This window comes from Euwallacea fornicatus, chromosome 10 (genome assembly GCF_040115645.1).
Source record: "Euwallacea fornicatus isolate EFF26 chromosome 10, ASM4011564v1, whole genome shotgun sequence".
Classification (NCBI taxonomy): domain Eukaryota; kingdom Metazoa; phylum Arthropoda; class Insecta; order Coleoptera; family Curculionidae; genus Euwallacea; species Euwallacea fornicatus.
The window spans coordinates 3,234,430-3,250,761 of NC_089550.1; positions in this window are offsets into that span (position 1 = coordinate 3,234,430).

Consider the following 16,332-nt stretch of genomic DNA (forward strand, 5'->3'; position numbering starts at 1 on the left):
CCATCTAAACGACTTGGTCAATAAAATTTATTTTTATTGAGAATGGGACCTGAAGGGTTTAAGGTAGGTGGAAAATTGAATGTATTAGGGTATAGTATTTTAGTTTTATAGTAAGGGGATGTGTGGGGACTACTGGAACATGAATATTCGGGTCTCCAAAAATTATTTTCTTAACGGAACATTAGTGATTGAAGTTCATATAAATTTCTTGTGGAAATGTACAACGACACACTTCAATATTCGTACAAAGAAGAGGAGATCGGTGATGAGGGTTTCGATTTTAAAGAATTTTTCAATACGAGATTTGTATGTGGCAAATAAGTAAATTTAAGTGTAGCTTTGATGTCCTAAAAAATTATTCCAAAGAAGATTTCCTGCAGCGGAGAAGAACCCAATTAAAATCAATCTTATGAAGACCTATTTTGGATGTTATTCTATGTAAAAGAAAGGTTAGGAATTGAGGAAAAGCATATACAAAAAATAGATGATAAAAAAATAACAGAATACAATCTGAAGAAGCCTACTAAAGAAGATTTTCTGTTGAGAGCAACAATAAAAACCTCATGGAGAATGGAAGAAACGTGAAGAATGGGGCTAGCGAAATCTCTAAGATAAATAAGACCCCTCCTTAAAAAAGAAATTTTTCAGAATTTTAAAATTCACAACTAGAAAAAATATTTTAAAAGTGACATAGCTAAAATCCATCACGACTAATTGCCATGGTAAATGGTGAAGTACCCTTTGTAGTTAATACTGAAGTAATATTCAGTCGTTTGTTTTTTGGAGCTTTTCGAATGGATCAAAGTTACTTACAAAGCGCAGATTTCACCCAACTTTCTGCAATGGCCCAATTCGGTCCTGTACTTATCGAAACAAATGTCCCAGACACCCACTTAGAAAGTGAAAAATGTGCCCACTTAGAAGACAGAGAGTTCATTACCCCTCCGAGCACTTCAATTATTGTTTGAACCACCCTACCCCCTCGTAAATTATAACTGCAGCTAAAGGGCTTTGGCTGCCCTACGTGTGATTTATGTATTTCCGTGTATAGGTACCTGCCTGAAAACTCTAATAGTAGTTTTTTAGATTTTGTTCTTGTTACTCTAATGTCGTAACGTTCCTTGTTACAGCTATAATAACCGTAAGTTAGAGCCCATTAGGAATGAAAATGGCATTGTCGAGGGCTTTTAAGGAAATTAAGCGATCTCGGTTAATTCTTTCAAAGGGTCCATAATGACGCGACGAAAGTGGGCTTCATCTACTTCAAAAGCAATCGAGGTCCGAAAATTGAAACGGAAAGAAGAAACGAATGATGTCACTTTTGGGTGGCCATAGCAGTAGGTTAATTACCGTCGGCAATAAAAATCGAATAAAACGCGAGTTAAGCTTTAAATTTAAAACCTCAAAAGTAGTAAAAATAAAATTAAGTTATTAAAACCAAAAACCCGATGCATTTTAATTTGAAATAGTCCTCTTTCTTAGGCTAAGTTCCCGCAGAGATAAAAATATAGACACTTTATCACCGAGGCTGAGAACACGATCTGAATACGAAACCCATTTAGTGTTTTATTCAAGATCTCGTGTGAATAGTGAAGACCCATTACAAGGCCCATAGCAGGTGCCCCTCTCATCTTTTGTTATCGACATTTAAATAAACTGCCCCAAACAGCAGTGATAAATCTTCCGCCAACTAGTTTTAGGGGTTTATTAATGTGTAGTTTGACGATAAGGGCCCGAGGATGCTTAGGGAAGGTTCGCTTGACCTTTGAGGATGTTTAATTGACCGAAGGGATTATTGTCAGGACAAATTTGCCAAACAACGTTGATAAAGTAGCCAGAGTTAATCTTAAGAAATATGAGGCGACTGGGGTAATAAACCGCCACCTAGCCCTGATTCAATATTCAGGTTCGGGTAAAAGTTGAGAATGTATATTTCAAACAAAATACTTCTCCTTCCTGCCTTTGAGGCGATATCTTATACGGAAGCACAGCGAGATCCAAAATTCTATTCTCGTACCGGTGTAATATAAACTTTTTGCGAATATTACACTTTAACTTACGATAACTGTGTTAGGATTCCGCCACAGCTGAATTGCAGATTACTCTAGTCAAATATTTCTTTACAACTCGCGGGGAACTTTATTGCTTTTACTAGTTTTTTTTAAGGGAATGTGTAAACGATAGAAGAAAAAGTGTCAAATAACAAAATATCACATATACACTCATTGAACTGATTCAAACATTTATATTATATTTTTTGGGTTTACAGATCCAGACACTAAGCAGCAAATTTTGCTAACTTAATAAAGCGAAACTCGTCGGATATATAATCTACGAAGCCGCTCGCTGATTGGTTGCGGCCGACAAATTCTACGCAGTGCGCTTGAAATTAGAGTTGCGAGTGAAGAGATCGCACCATAGTTTCCTAAAAAACTGGTTCAGATAATAATTAAAATTTTTGCTGCTATAAATCACATGTCGAAGGCCAAACATCACTTTGACATGTATCGTTTTGTTGCCAAACTCAATTTTATTTTATAAAAATATTCGTAAAACAAAATTACTTTATTATTGTTAAATACTTCAAACTGAAAAGTGAGAATTCAATTAAATTAAATGTAAAAACTTGAAACGTTTTAATCAAATTTCTGTTAGGTTAATTTAATTAAAATTTCAACTTTTTATTTCAAATGTATTAATTAATATTAAGCTTGTACGCTAATGTGCCTGAAAAAGCAAATCGTAGGGAATGTCTTTGGGTCACATTCATTAGCTTTGTCCTGCTGCACAAATAAATTTATTGTGGGAAATTTTGGAAGAGAACAATAACAGAAATACCTGATTTCGGAAATGGCAATTACAGCTATGTATGTATGGTGATCATTGCCGATGACGTGACGTGAATTAGTGTTATAAAAAATATCAAGAGGAGCTTTTATATATTGTAGTAAATTTATTTGATCTCTGGGAAATAAGGTCGTAAATGTACTTAACAGATTAGTAATGGTAAAAGAGAGAAGATTAGAGTATTTGAATAAATTTATAACAAAGTTTTCTAAGTCCAAATTGAAGAATTCCTTAATTTGTGGGAGAATGAAATCTCAAGAACTATACACATACATACGTTATCACAATTTCATTCTATCATTACTATAATAATCATCATACAAGATAGAGATGTAACTGAATGCTATTACGTAAAAACATGATGTAAAATATATTTCATTATTAATTTATTATCATGCATTAAGCTCCAATAATCATAAATTCAATTACATATATCATAAAGGGAACAGCGTTGTTGAGATTTTTAAGTGGAACAGTTTCAATGTCATGGCTTGTTTATCGAGAACCAACATAATGCATTATCTGCCAAAAAAAATATGATTAATGTATACAAATTTATGACACTATTACTGTGTATCAAATTTTTATAAAATCGATAGTGTGGCCCAATACGTGATTATCTTGCATTAAAACTTTTGATCGAGTGTTGCGATCTTGAAAATTAATGTGCGAGATCAAAGAAAGGTTACAGCGTTTAAAAAAATATATTATTGGTTCAAGTAAGTTTATCGTGGCTAGAGTTGCAACTTTTCTGAAAATATCCATCTATTTAAATCAGTCGAAGTATCTATTTTTGCCACTATTCAAATCAGAACGGTGATATCTCGGGAACACCTCGAGTAACTGCTTCAAGAAACGTCTGAAATTATATACATAAATACAATACACAAATCGTTTTCCAAAATTTCTTTTGTTTTCTCAAATACAGGGTAACTTTGGTATCTATTTTTTCCATTTTTCAAAATGCGTATCCCTATATCTCAGAAAAAGGTGGAACAATTGTCCTGAAAAGTACCGTCTCGATGCGCATTGAAACCCTACGCTAACGCCTTTGAACGGTTAATTTTGATTTTTAAATACTGTAGATACCCTTCCGTACTTATTTTTTGAAAATTTTCAAGTTTCGATCGGTGATATCTCAAGAACGCGTTGAGCAATTGCCTTGAAAGGCAAGTCAAATTGTAAATATCTGCAACCTCACATAAACTGCTTCGCATAATCTATTTTGATTTCTAAGATATGGATTTTTTTCCTCTAGTAGGAGCAGATTTAACATTATTGCTGAGGCTTTTAATAGCTCAAAGACTGAAAGTTGACAATATCGTGATTGTTTATTTACATCCTCGTTGGCTGAAAAGCAGCTGATTAAAGATGTTTATGACGCAATTCTCATTAGCTACTATTCCAAATTTACGGGAACCACCTCCGTGTACATCAGCACCTTTCTTAGACCAATGACGTATAAGTGACCCCGTCAGTGAAAGAGTAATGACGTATCTCCAACATCAGATTTCGTATAGGTTTCCAAAGACTAGGTCCCCCTATTCATTATCGGGAGTTCCAGGATAATGACAGGATCGAGATTATTCTGGGCGGAGGGAGGGGATGGGGTGTTTTTCACATGCAAAAATAACTTTAACGCATAAAACTTGTGCCTGCAAATTTGAGCAATTAATGAAACGCGGTTTGCTTTGCTGGGAAAAGCAAATAGAGGCCAACAATTGGACATTGTTTATCGACGGAAATATTGCAAACACGTGCAAATTAGAATAATCATTAGAAATTATTTTTCCGAAATGTTTTTCATCCAGATGGTTTTATTCAGTAGGAAACATTGTAAAAACTAAAAAATAATCGAGTTTTAGGTCGCTAAATGCATCATTTTGAACATTCAGGTTTTCAAATTTCTCCTTTTGTCTCGAAGACTAGAAGTGTCGATCCCCTTGAAGGGGAAATGAAAGTTTTCTCTGGAGCAGGGATTATCGACAATTTTTTTATCGTTTCGCTGAAGTTTCAATCTACGTGTATAGTTCAGGAGGAAGTACTCATAATTTGAATAGAAAAATTCAATCTCTGGGGAACAAATGAGAAAAAAGGAGAAAAATATGATTACCACATGAGTGCCAGTTCGTTCTAGTTAGCTCTGTTTACCACAAAAGCCACCGGCCATTTATCTGCGATCTAAAAAGCGACGGTTTCATATATAAATGGCCACTTGCAGTTTGGTGCAGCTCACGGATTTCAAAATTTATATGTTTTATTTATCAGCATTTTGTGTTTGTGACAGCCGCATTAAGGGTATAGATTTGAAGATATTTAATGCCATTGTTTACCTTCGGAAGTCGGTGAGGCAAGAGTCCCTTCGTGGGGGTATTTACAAGTGAAAGGAAACGAAGACATTTCTCTAAGTCGGTTCCACTAAAAACTACTTGCGAGAATAAAGGGGCGCCTCTGTTTTTACGTCCATCTATGAAAAGTATATTTCTTTTTACAAAAATTCAGCTGACACATAAATTATAGTCTGTCACGAGGAAAAATAAATTATTTCGTGTCCGGGGGTTGGTTTTGCGGAAACTCTGGCGACGAACTTGTCTAAAGTCAATATGTACAGCGAATGTTAATATAATTGATGTTTTTTAAATTATGTTACATACGCGCAAGCGAAATCTCATTTCTTTGTCATTCGTATATGTGATATTTCGCTTAATTAATGTTGTTACACTCAAAGCCAGATTAATTCGTTAATTCCCGTGTTAAATAAAAATGTTTTCTGAAAGTTTTGATGATACGAGCTTGTTTCATCCCTTAAGTGACGTAATTGCAAATTCCTGAATTATCTCCCAGGGGGAAAGTAAATAAAATATATTATGAATCTAAACGGTGATAAATGGCATTGTCGATAAAATCGGTTCCAAACGCCTAATTCATTTAGTAGATAACCCAAAGCGAATTGGCGCTGTACACCTACATTTGTCAATGGATCCGTGGCCATTAATCAGTTTGAGTAATACCTTGAAGCAAATCACCGGAAACTCCAACTGGATTCATGTAAATAAATATGCAGCAGTTACCGAGTCCGATTCAGTTATCGTATATCAAAGGATTTTGCCCTTTTCTAACTCGATCGATTACATACAAAAATGCAAATTTTATGCCTTAAAAACTATTTAACAAAACATCGAGCCAAAAAGATTTTTTCATTTACCAAACATATTTCTTTTTTCGAGAGAAATTTTCCGAGGAACAGCTTTTTGCATGTTTTAGGTGCAATTTAATCCAGCCAGGAAGCAATGAAGTAATTGCGAATATTAATAGCCAGGAATACGAAATTACATAAATTTTCTTCAGAATTAATTGGTTAATGACCATGACTAAACTATAGTTTGAAATTCTGATCGTTGCGTGTGTATCGAATTAGGTAGCACGTACGTGTCTAGGATGTGTGGGAAGAACGTAATATTCAAATAACAACGACAGAGACATATAATGTGCAGATCTTCTACAGATTAGACTAACGAGTCAAAATTGATAATGGAAGTGTATGCGGGTTGAATGAAGATGGTGACGTGGACGTATGTCCTCGAGTTGGTCGTTGGTTACAATTCTCGCGCGATCAGAGGCGTGACGACATATGTTAATGATTTCACTCCGTGTAATTATGAACGATTTTCGTGATTTTATTTTTCTGGCATTTAGTGCGTAAATTAATAGTTCTTCGTCTCCTTACTCTTTACCTACCTTTGTTATACCAGCATTTTTCACTTCAATCCAAAAATATAAAGTGTGTGAGACACCACTGGCCATCTTCTATGTTGGCCTTGAATTGAATTGTTGCATGAAATTCGTATGCACGTCGCACACGCAAAGAGCTAAACTACAAATTATACTTGCGACGCGTCTATGTTGTCCCTGGGGTTCACAGCATTGAAGTATTTTCATAACAATTGCAAAAGTTTCAGAAGTTCTGAGGTGTACTGGAAGCGTTATTGACATTAGGACTTTGACATTTGATAAACAACACTGGAGAAGTTGCGGCAATTTTTGGGGCAACTAAGTTTTGGGTAGCCACTAGAATGGCAAAATATAAAATAAGAAGCAGAAAAAAGGAAAAACGGATAGAGAAACATCGGACAAAGAGAAAAAGAGGCTTTTCGAATTTGCGTTCTTTAGAGAAATATTAGATGAAAACGGAGAAAGAAAATTATTAGAACCATAAAAAAGCAAATAGCAAGTTACTTCACTTTGCTTTTTTCACATGCAAGGAACTGAGTGAACACCTCATGAATTTGGGCAATTTCTGCTCTGCTACAAAAAGGGCAAGAAGGCGAAAGGGGACGGTAAGAGGAAAGATAACAGGGAAGAGGAGAGGATATCGATGGAGGAGAGTTGGGGTGAAAGGTAATATTAATAAAAAGAAAAATGGCGGGCGAGAGTTAATTTAAGCTGTCGGTCGAATCACGTAACTTTTTATGTACGCCGCAAGCTTCAATTGAGTAGCGACTCTACATCTTCACAATTGATATGTAGCAGGGACGCTACACGGTACCTACGCTGATTGTTTAAGAACTGAGACATTATACCAACAATAATAATTAGAACACTGATAATAAATAATTAATAACATGGTTTTGGTTCTCAAAAGAGCAAAGTTTTACCGTCAAAAATTGAATCAAAACGTCAACAAATTAAGCGACAGCCGTGCATAAAATAGGGTTATGTTTAGACGTTCAAATATATCTTTATTCTTTTTTAGTACGTTAAATTTATATGACTTATCATTTCACGTAAGGCGAGTCTCAATCGTTACATTTTGTGACGTCAATAAAGAGTTACGTGATTTGAACCACGCATCTTGTTGAACATGTGCCGAAGCTTAGTGTTCCCGAACTTCATCAGTCAATATTCTTCTCAATTCCTGCAGTCCCTTCAAGATTATTTCACTATATTTGAAAATTTTGAAATACAAAAGAGATTTTATTTTACATTTTAATGCACGGTTGGTACTTTGCGACGCGTCTGCCCCTAAAACACATGGTGGCCGCATAAAGAAACAAGAAAATTTAATAAGACACCCCGCCAGTTGAAATACGATTAATATGAACAGCGACGAAGACATTTCTGACACTCATGCACCCTTATATTAATTCCAACAGGGAAATAGATTGCTAATTATGGTAAATAGAATTGTCGTATGTGTTTCCCATTTATTTTACACGCAAATGTTTCCACTTGGAAGGCGACATTTAACTTGATTTGCGTCAGTTTGCGTTTCAAGGGGATGCTTCCCCGCATTAGCATCTTAGAGGGGTCGTTGAAATTACTTTTATCCATACAACTGATTGTAATCATAAATCAAAATTTCACACACAGCAGCCAATTAGCGGTTTCATAATTAGGGCCAGATCGTGCATAATTAATGCATTTGATCATCGATATGTGGTTGGCATGTAGGTATTATGCAAAAGTTCGTGGTATTAAAAATATACTTTATGGGAAACGAGTTACGTGCTGTTTCGATCACTCGGAAAAGAACTGTTTGTGCAAACTAGAAGTGACATGCCACCGCAAGATTTATGGACCGTGTTCCTTCAACTTTTCATACTTCCAGAAGTATTAAATTTGCTCGCCCGAATTTTACAACTTTAACGTAGAAGATTGATCTTCGCCAATACAGAAGTCATAAAAATTTCCAACGGGAAAGCACATTTTTCCCGCATTGGCGTGCCAGCACACCGAAATGAACTTCACTTTCGGCGAAAATTCGGAAACAAAGGGCCCTGTTTACGCTAACAAGCAATTTATTTTCCTGTTTGCATTAGAATTAGGGCGCACGGTGTCGGCGTAGTCCTTTACCATGGTTAATTATGTGAAAATAATTTAAGCTGCTTATTTTCCACCTGCTGCTGCAGGAAAAGTCGAGGCCTCGACCTCGGCGTATTTGGGAAAGTTGTGTCACCCCGGATGTGTGGAAGGGAATTTCGAAAGTATAAACTCCTGAGTAATTAGTATAGAAAGACTCGGAATTCAGAGTAGAAGCCAGCAAGGGATGAGGGTGAAAAGGACACGAAATTAAAAGATAATGAAGGAATGCCAGGGAATACTAACAGGTGAAGAGGGAGAAAGGGCGAAACCAGGAAATTGTGGGGTATAGTAGGGTGACTGCTTTAATAGTCTGTAGCAAGTAAAATGACACATTGACCTACGAAAGAGCACTTCTCAAAACTCTTGAAAACATTAAAATTCTTCGCTATCGAAGGGACTCAATGACTAAGGAGAGATCGATTACGATCTAGATAAACACAAAAAAAACTTTCTTGAGGGAGAAAGCAAAATTTGCAAATTCGGTAAATCGAGGAAATTTCTGCCAACCTTATATGGACAAAATGTTTAATCGAACTGGCTATACAGGGTGTTCCTTAATGATGTGCGGATATTTTAAGTTGGGATTCTACATGAAAAAATAATGATAGTTTGTCATATAACCTATGTCCCAAAAACGCTCCGTTGCAAAAATACATGGCGGCAAAGTTTTAGAAAAAAAATGGAAATCAAAGAATATTTTCGAAATCTCATGAGATATTTCAATGAAATTTGGTGTGTAAAGACAGTTTATAAAGGGACATTAATTGCAATAAAAATATGCGGTACAATGCAAACTTATTCAAAGCTATTATAAAATAACAACAAATTCATCGTAATAAAGTATGAATTATAATATTTCAACATTTGTTGTAAAAATCGTTTTTTTTTGTTTCTTGTTAATTGTAATTCATATTTCATTACCATTTCAACCCATAATATGTTAAATTTTCTATCGTTTTATTTTTCATATAAAAATAATTTTTAATAAGTTTACGTTAAAACGCACATTTTTAATGCAATTAATGTCCCTTTATAAACGGTCTTTATATACCAAATTTCATTGTAATACCTCAGAAATATTCATTATGGTCCATTTTTTCTAAAACTTTGCACCCCTGTATTTTCGTAACAAAGCATTTTTGGAATATAGTTTATATAACAAGTTATCATTATTTTTTCATATAGAATTCCACTTTGAAATATCCGCACATCATTAAGGAACACTCGGTATATGTATGTATGTTGGTAAAGCAGCAAAACTTTCAAGTTCTTTAGTCAGCCGCTGGGATCCCCCAGTCGGATTTCGACGGCCAGAGTTCTCTGAGCAGATTTTTATTATAAATTCGTGCATTAATGCTCCAATATTCTCACAGCATCGTTTTTTTTTTCAGAAGTGAACCCTACATTGATGAGCTATCATTTCAGTGTTACTAACAAAACTATTTGCACACTAAAAAAGTTACTGACTGTAACTGTGATACAGCAGAATTACCTCCAGCCCGACTTTTCAACCAAATTATAACTAATTTTCTCCTCACGAATTAATATTCAAAATTTTCTAAGAAACTTTTGTTGAAATTTTCACGTGTGAGTGCCGGTTTTTTAACCACCTTTTCCTATTTGAGAAGACTCTGTTTCTAACAAATTCCCCTAGTAAATCTCAGATTTTGCAGAAGCATTGTTCCTGATTTCAGACTTTGTTAAAATTCTCTCTTTGTGGTTAAGAGAGGTGAAAATAATGAAAAGGGGAAAGGAATAAATTGAGTTAGTACTCTTATTTTGTTCTCACTCTTATTTTGTTGAATTTTTCTAACTTCTTTTGCAGTAAATAAAACGTGTTGTACGCGAAGCAAAAACCTTCTCGCTCTCGCTTTCCTCCTGAACCAAAGCTCATAATCCTCTCTTTTCCCTCGTTGAACTTTATAAAGGTAATAAACCATCAAAGGCAAAGAACAAGCCAATAAAAATCTGTCGGGTGCAAAACTTTTCACAACTACCATCCGTGGCTTATTTTAGCACGTAAATCTGCCTTCACACGTTCGTTTCTATATTATCAGCAAATCTGGAAAAGTGTGGTGGTCACGCTGATTTTTTTTACTCCTCGGCCTTTTAACCGCCGCAGACATGGACAAATTTATGGCTTCCAATCTGGATTTATGCTGTTTTTGCGTCCCGCTCCAATGAACTCGTGATCTCCGAGGGAATTTTCACCTTTTAATGAGCTTCCTCACCCCCTCGAATGAGAAGAGGCAAAATATAGCTACTCAGCGGTGTAGAAACGCAGATAACCGATTGAGTGTCTGAGTTAGTGCCCAGCTTTAGACAAATGGCATTAGGTCCGCTTGATTTCTTTCCGAACTCTTTAGAGGGAATACAATTTTACGGATTAGCCTTATTGGATTTGATGTGGAAGTTTTTGGATGTAGTTGGAACCAATGTCGCCCCTTGAACTTGGGAAGATTTATTCGCTTTTTCGTGAGATCAGTGCTCCTTAAAACAGAGCAACGTCATAAATAAATTTCCCATTTGCGGAGCCACGCTCTAACCGAACAAAATAAGTAGATAGCGTTTTCGTGTCATCTCGCAAGATTAGTAGTTCGGAATCCTATTACTTACTCGAGAAACAAGAGGGGTTTCTTAAAATAGTAATGAGGGTCTCGATTCTATCACTGATCGAATCGCTCTTTACGATACTTGAGTTTCGGGAGTTGGGCTTATCAAAAAATTGCCTATAATAAGCTCATCAATATTGCATGCCGATACTCCTAACTGCTCATTGTTACTCTGTAGCTTCAATTAGAGTACTCCGAGAGGTTCGGACAGAGCGGCTTTAGATTACCATTACCCAAATTTGAATTTCAAACCACTTCTAACATAAAGCAAACCCTGCTGTTTCGGATATATAATCAGGCAACTGCTCTTTACCTAAATACTATACAAGCCTCTAATTAGATGGGATTCAGTATGGGGTAAACGGAAAGTTCCCTCTCCAAGCTCCAGCTGCTTTACTAATAATGAATAAATCGTAAATCAATTAAGACTTGTTTTGTCTTGAATGTTTGAATTATAACATGGTGGGACGAGTTTTATCTAGACAAGCGTATTTCATGCTCTTTATATAACTTTAGGGGAATATTTTACATGCATTGACATACGGATATAAATAGTGACTTTCGATATGTACAAGTTGTGAATTATGTGTCGCTTCTCTTTTGCCTACTTTCGAACTCATTTTGCATATCTTTAGAGTTTGTCATTGGAAGTTTTGAAAGTGGACATAGAAAATGTATATAAATAAATAGAAACCGCATGAGAATTTCTTGAGCTACGATCAGTTAATAAGGTGATGATCGTAACCGTGCTTTGTGAACCACAAACGAGGGCTGTAATCAACTGAGTGCGATAAGAATTTTTTTTGCGATTTATGCATACTATTTTTCCCACGACATTCTATAACAAACAAAAAAACATCTCTGATCGAGATTCGATCCTAAGTCATCGCGGCGGTAATCCGACACGACTACAACTCCATTAATCCATGAATTTGAAATCGCGATTCATTCGGAATTATTTTCTTGCTTCGCTAAGATTTCTCAAACTTCCTCAATGTTTTTTAATTTTTTTCAATTTTTTTCCATATTAAAAAACTTTTTAAAGTTAATATAAAAACTGATGAGGAGAATTAACTGATGAACTTCTGACCGAGCGACTACGTCGTTGGTCGGAAGCGCATTTTGACATAAGGAATTCTTCTGGATTTCGTGCATTAATCAACTCGCCTGGTACTCTCTCTAGGATATCTAGCAGAGCGTGAAAATTTATTACTTATTAATATGATTAGCAACATGTTAGTATTGATTTTGAAATACTTGCAGGAGTATCTTTTAGAGTCTTAAGGTAAATATTGCTTGCTTTTCGACGAATGAAATTGCAAATTCACAACCATGCTGAATTATTGACACCACAGCCCGAATTATCTAAAGCCAGACCGACATCCATCCAACCAAACCAAAACTTACACAACTTCGCAGAGAAGCATTATACAAATTTAATTTGTATGAATGTCTCCTGCTGCGTTGCAGTTAACTAAACTAACACGGTGCCTCATTAAAACTTTCCTGTTTAAAGCAGCTTTCAAGGAATTACTTGCATTTTCTTCAGGACTGGTACAATGTGCGGCAAACTTCTCAGACACACAGTTTTCATTATTCAAGATACACGTTTCATTACCGAAGGGTCGCTTAGAGACACATTAACCTTTCATAAGATTAAACTACATGTTTTAACGATTTTATTGTATTAGAGGAATTGGTCGTAAAGTTGTCAAAAACAAATTCGTTATCTGAAAAATACCAAAAGGAATCCTAATATCCAAAGGGCAATTGGTTGAATGGGCTTTTAGGTTCTCCACCTATGCTAACTTGTCCTTGTTGTGCGATTTTCTTGAGTTATGGCCAATTGTTTTGGGTTTCTTCGAGTGGGAGATTTATGTATCTCAGCCTTCATTAGCTAAATTGAACCCTCTCGTAAATTTTCCAACATCCACTTGAAAATAGCTGCGGTTGTGGAATGGTTTTGGCCGTTTGTATTGTTTAAGTGCTTTTATTGCTCCCCCTTATTGATACGTCCTACATTTTTCCTTTAAAACCAACGAAAACAATAAACTAAATTATGTCTCTTCAAACTAACAACAAAAGGGAATTTCCAACAGGTTTCACATAGCAAAACACAATATCTGTGTCAAAGACTTGGGGAAAGTTGTATGCAGTGGGGAACGACCCTAAGTAAATACTTGCCTCCTTTTAACCTAAGGTTCTCTTGTTGGGGCCAAATTAGGGGTTCAAGGTGTGACGGTTTGTCTAATTAGATTGGAACAGATCTCCTATGGCTTCACGGAGAAATTTGAAGACAAGACGAAGAAATTATTCGGAATAGGGTGAGAAGAAAAGTTTTAATTAGAGCTTTTTCCTGTAATGGAACATTCACTGGAACTCTTAGTAGTCCGATATCACCCTTTTAGTAATGATAGCTTGAAATAAATTCTTATGCTAGTTGAAAATTCGAGGATTATTATGGAATTTGATACGATTTAGAATAAAAATTGTCTTCCCTGGATTAAAAGAAAAAAATGTTGTTTTCAAGTGACTGAATTGAATTGAATAAAATTGAATCGAAATTGAAAAGCATGTTTTATGGTCAGTCTATAGTAAAATGTAAATATTCAGGTTTCTTTAGATTCATTTTTCGTAGATACCTTAAAATGTTGAGGAGATAAAAAAAAAACGTGCATAGCATACAATCAGCATTTTCCTCAATTCAGTATAGAATACTCCCATAGGGGGGGCCCGAAACTAATATTCCTGCTGCAGATTCCGACAAAAGTTTCCGTTATTTGTAACTTGTAACTAAAAGGAATAGATAATATTGTATGACGTATGGGCCCAACGTGACGCAATTCCGCAGGAGACAAAGACGAAGTCGGCCCATATTTTTTGAGGGCACATTCAACAATCTTTCTTTTTATATGGAGATAAATCGGAATGCGGCACTTCTATCTGAAAGTTTTGCGGAATCGGAATAAATTCGACGTTCGAGATGAGTTTCCTCTCGCATCGAAATCATAAAACAACTTTGTACAGGACGTTTTTCGAATCCATTGTCCCCTCTAATGTTCGACGTTTTAGAACTGACGTTTAATTTGAATTGAGGACGAAGTCGAGGGAGGCATTTAACATGCAAGACATAAAGCCGGAAAATAAAATATTTCATATCACGACTCCGCCGAAAGATATTGCGAGAGAATATAGAAAAGAGCAAAAACTTGCCACTTCAGAGAATGTAGCAGATGGGTTGACAATGAGTTATTACAAGCCTTTTCATGGAAGTCTCGTGTATGCCTCTTTGGGCTATAATTCATAATTCTCTACCTAAATTTATAGTGTCCAGGACAGGACTACCTTCCTACAACTGTAAGGGCTCTTAATTTCTTTTTTATTTTTTACTGTGAAGGGTGCCGGTCCCACTCGAGCACAACCATAAGAATGAAATATGTGCTTTCATATAACCAAAACAACATCTGAGAAGCTCCAAAATTAAGAAAAGAGATATCAAGTTTAACACATATCTTAAACTTTCAGCCGCATTACGTTTTTATGATTTGACTAGTTTTGTGTATTTCAAATTCGAAATATCTTGCTTCACTCTTGATAATATACAGGGCGTTGTATATGGAGAGGGGTATTATGTCAAAGACTGAATATGTAATACTTTTATGCTTTATTTTCTTGAAAGGGCGGCAAGACTATCCCACATTTGAGTGATGTAAAAAATTCTCAAATATTCAACTGGTCATATTCATATAATAATCATCATGTACTATTCAAGAATATTACATGAATATACAGGTTACATATCATCATGAGATATTTCAGGGGCAATAGTACTCTTGAAAATAATGAAAAAATGCAAATGGATCCATGATCAAAAATACGCCATCTTCGATGTACAGAGTGGCAAGGTTTCACATTTTTTCTCATATTTTGCGTTTTGCTTACATATGGCTTGAGTTAAATTTTTTAAATTTCGAATATCTATTTTCTTTAGGATCCCCCTATATTAAAATATCAAAATGGTCGTTAGCGATATACTGGGTGTTTTGTTTTTTGACTCATACACTATTTGATGCTTTGTATCTTTTTTTAAACTAACCTCTGATATCACCATTTCGATATCAAATTTAAATTCCTTCTTCAATTTTTTAGGTTCTTGGTCTCTAGCAATATTTCGGTACCTTTTACCGTTTTTATAATTGCAAAAATATCTATTGATGTGTGCGAATTTTAAATGGTGCGTTTGTGATCGTGAGTCTATCAGCAATTTTTTATTATTTTGCAGAGTGTTGTCGACGCCTAAAATATCTCCGTAATATGTTACACCCAGTATAATGTCATCACGTCAGCATCTTTTCTGAGTTAGGAAAAATTGTCGATGGGTATATAAAAAGGACAAAAGCTCGCAACAAGAAAAGGTTATCGTGATGCATACAGCGAAGGGAAATAAACCGAAACGGCACTCCATTTAGTAGTGCGCAAATTAGAGATACTTCGTTCTTACAGAGACGTCTTCTCTGACATGGAATGGGCATTCGATAAGGCAAGGGCCGACAACATTTGCGATGCTCCTAATGGCCCAAGGTATTCCACCCCAGCTGGTGAGATGGCCCAACTCGCAAGACTTCCCCCACTGCTTTATTACTACTACTACTATTACTATTACTACTGCTACTACTACTACTATCTCTATTCCTCACTAAAAGACAATCGATATTGTGACACACAATGCGTTAGAGTGGAATTTTAATTACTCAGGAATATCCGGAATGAAACGATTCGGTTTTATTTGTCCCTCTTGACTTTTCCGGACACGACCAAAAGTAGGTTTTCCATCCGCGACAAATTTCCTATTGGATCCTGGATTTTTAATTAAATTCTCTCTGGTTTTGTATAGAGCGTTTCGAATGCAACGAGTTCGACTGCAGTTCCGTTTGACGTTTTTAGTAATAGAGGCGCGTTTTTTTATTGGTTTCGCAACTTTTTTTAGGCAAAAGCTGGAACACAGTAGGGG